The sequence below is a fragment of the Drosophila hydei genome, unplaced genomic scaffold, assembly GCF_003285905.1.
Source record: "Drosophila hydei strain 15085-1641.00,03,60 unplaced genomic scaffold, DhydRS2 tig00008121-arrow-pilon, whole genome shotgun sequence".
In the NCBI taxonomy this organism is placed as follows: Eukaryota; Metazoa; Arthropoda; class Insecta; order Diptera; family Drosophilidae; genus Drosophila; species Drosophila hydei.
Genome location: NW_022045832.1, coordinates 737,865 through 740,720, shown reverse-complemented (window position 1 = coordinate 740,720; position 2,856 = coordinate 737,865).

Here is a 2,856-nt window from a genome sequence, read left to right as displayed (position 1 = left end):
GCTCGACTAGAGCACTTAACCATATTAGTGATAAGATCCGCATAGTTATACATGTCTATTGAGCTAATAACTTGACGATCTCGGTGTCTCTTATAGGGCGAATACGTGTTTTTAGTTTATTGCATAAGTAGTTAAACGTTTACCGTCATATCTTAGCTCTTCCATGAATAGATTATATAAACAATGTCCTAAGTTCTTTGCGTTGTGCATCTTGTAAATTTCAGCTCATCTTCAAATTCAGTTACCTGAAAGCTACCTTCTCAACCTGTCCTCGTACCTGACACACACTATCTCTTTCTCCCTCTCTCTCTTCCCTATTATTTGTTGCTTCCAGCTAATACTCATATAATGAGTGCAAGACCTTCACTTAAAACAACATTAGTAAATTGAACACATTTTTGCTCGTCTCCTTCTTCAAACTCTACTATATTACGGGTGCAAAAGAATTTAAACCTACCTTACCCTCAGCATAATATAACCAATCAAATAGTAAATAAATATATGTGTTTAACTTGAATTAAATGTCAAAATAGCGGAGCTGATAATCGGGTTACTTCAGCCAGGCCAGCTATACATAAATGTTAAGAGCAGCTTTCGATTATGATGGCTCCATTGCAGTGTAGCAACGCGAAAACTGCATTTAATTAAGAAATACCTTTTGACAGACAGGAAAAAGCACAAGCGATTAGGCAGCAAAGTTTAATAAGCCTTTGCGTCAAAGAGGAGTTTCATAAAGCCAAGCTCTATTTACCCTGCGGTCAAAGTTGACAAAGAAAATGCAGCTGAAGTTTTCAAACCGGCATCGGAGCTGGCAAGGAGTAGCTTATAATTGATGTAAATGTTAATTGCACACAACCAAACCAAACCAAACCAAGCGAAGCAAAGCAAATCCAAGCAAAACAAAACTCAACTAAATATTTATATATGTATTAAACGACGCAAGGTCACAGATTAAATAAGTCAAGTTGCATAAGTTAGCTGCTCGACAGCATATAGAATTGATTAAGTTAACTGTCTGTGCAGTACCCACTGTACTTACAGTCTAAGCTAGCTATAGTGTTTTTGTTGCATTCGACTTTTCTGTTTGCCGTTATCAAACAGCGTAACATTTTCTAAACTGGTTGCAGAAGCAAACTAAGTAATCACTGGATACAACACCAATAGTTGAATAAAAAGTGGATCATAAGCAGATTAAACATACTTAATATAGCAAACATATACATGCATACATACACACATATATATATATAGATATTCGTTGGGCTCGCAACTCAACTGAAAAGCTGCAAAAACTTATAATAATAATAATAATTGTAATGGAAACTGCATACTAATGCACCATAGCAGACTAATGGAAACTCACATAAGAAAAATAATGAACGAGAGTCTAGAAAAACCGTGCTCATTGTTTAGAAAACAAAAAGAAATCAGAGAATGAAACAAATATTACTAAATGTTTACCAATATGAAAGCAAATGGCAATTATTAATATTCAATATGTGTAGATCATAAGCTCATAACTCGCAGAGTAATTGATACATGTCTATGAGAATATTTGTATGTGTGGGCGGGTGTATGTGTGTACGTTCCTTAACTAAAGTTAAGTCTAAATTTAAGCCTAACTAGGTCTCTAACTGTGTATATGTATATGTGTATTTAAATGTATTTAGCCATTAAGCGCTGCCTCGCAGAGAAGCAGACAGAGATAGAGACGGATAGAGTGAGAGAGAAACACAGATAGAGAGAGAGCGGGAAGACATCTGATGAATGCGCAGCAGTAAGAATTTATTGAACATTACATAAGTGAGTAATTACCTAGATCCAACCCAGTAACTAGCTACGTCTATGATAGATTGGCACAAATAAAACAATCGACAGATCCAACCATTACAACTAAGCAGCAAAAGCATATTTGTATTCCATATGTATTTACGACTACGTATATATGTATCTGTACTCATGTGTATTCGAATTAAAACAAAGCAAAAATACTGAAACAGTGAATGGAAACGGGGCTAGAATTATTTAAATTTCAGCTAAAGCGATTTGTTTGTTAACGAACTTTTTGTGGCTTGCAGCACGAAATGTAACACTCTCTGTGCGTCTGTGAGGAGAAGAAGAAGAATACACACGCACAATGGTGCAGAGTGCAACGAGAGGCGAAGGCCAAACTACAGACATAAACTTTACAGTTTGCAGTTAACAATCTGTGTGGTTGGTGGTTGGCGGGGCAAGCAATAGAGTTGCAATTGCAAGTGCTACGCCAGCCACTCGTGGATTGCATTGTGCAGCTGTCGCTCAAGCAGACACTCAGTCCGTCAGCCAGCCAGTCAGTCAGTCAGTCAGTCAGTCAGCTGGGGTCCAAGATGAATGCAGTCAGCAAAGCGCGAAATGCAAACAACGCATCTAAAACAATAGGCAACAGTCAGCAGCCAGCAGCCGGCCGCCAGCTGCCAGCAGCCAACATCCAAGAGGCAAGCGCCAGCGGAAAACATCTGCCGGAATTCCCTATTATGCTGAGCTACATAAAGTGTAAGCTGAGTGCGTGCTCCAACGAAAATGGGGTCGTATCGCTAACATTGTGGGGACAAATCGCGCAACGTGCATCAACTAACTAATGAGAAAATAAACCGGGGATCGGGCAGCAGACCAAAAACTACCCAACACCACGCACTAATCATCTACAAAAGCCGGCAAAAGTTGAAACAGACTCGACCAAAATAGCACTGGCCGTCGACCAGTCAACCAAGTAAATTAAGGCCCCCAGCCTCATTTGGCCATGAAATCAGCGACTGTTTGCCTAACACATTTACGCACTGCTAAGGCTTGCCAACTGCGAGGGTATTCAGCAGTCAG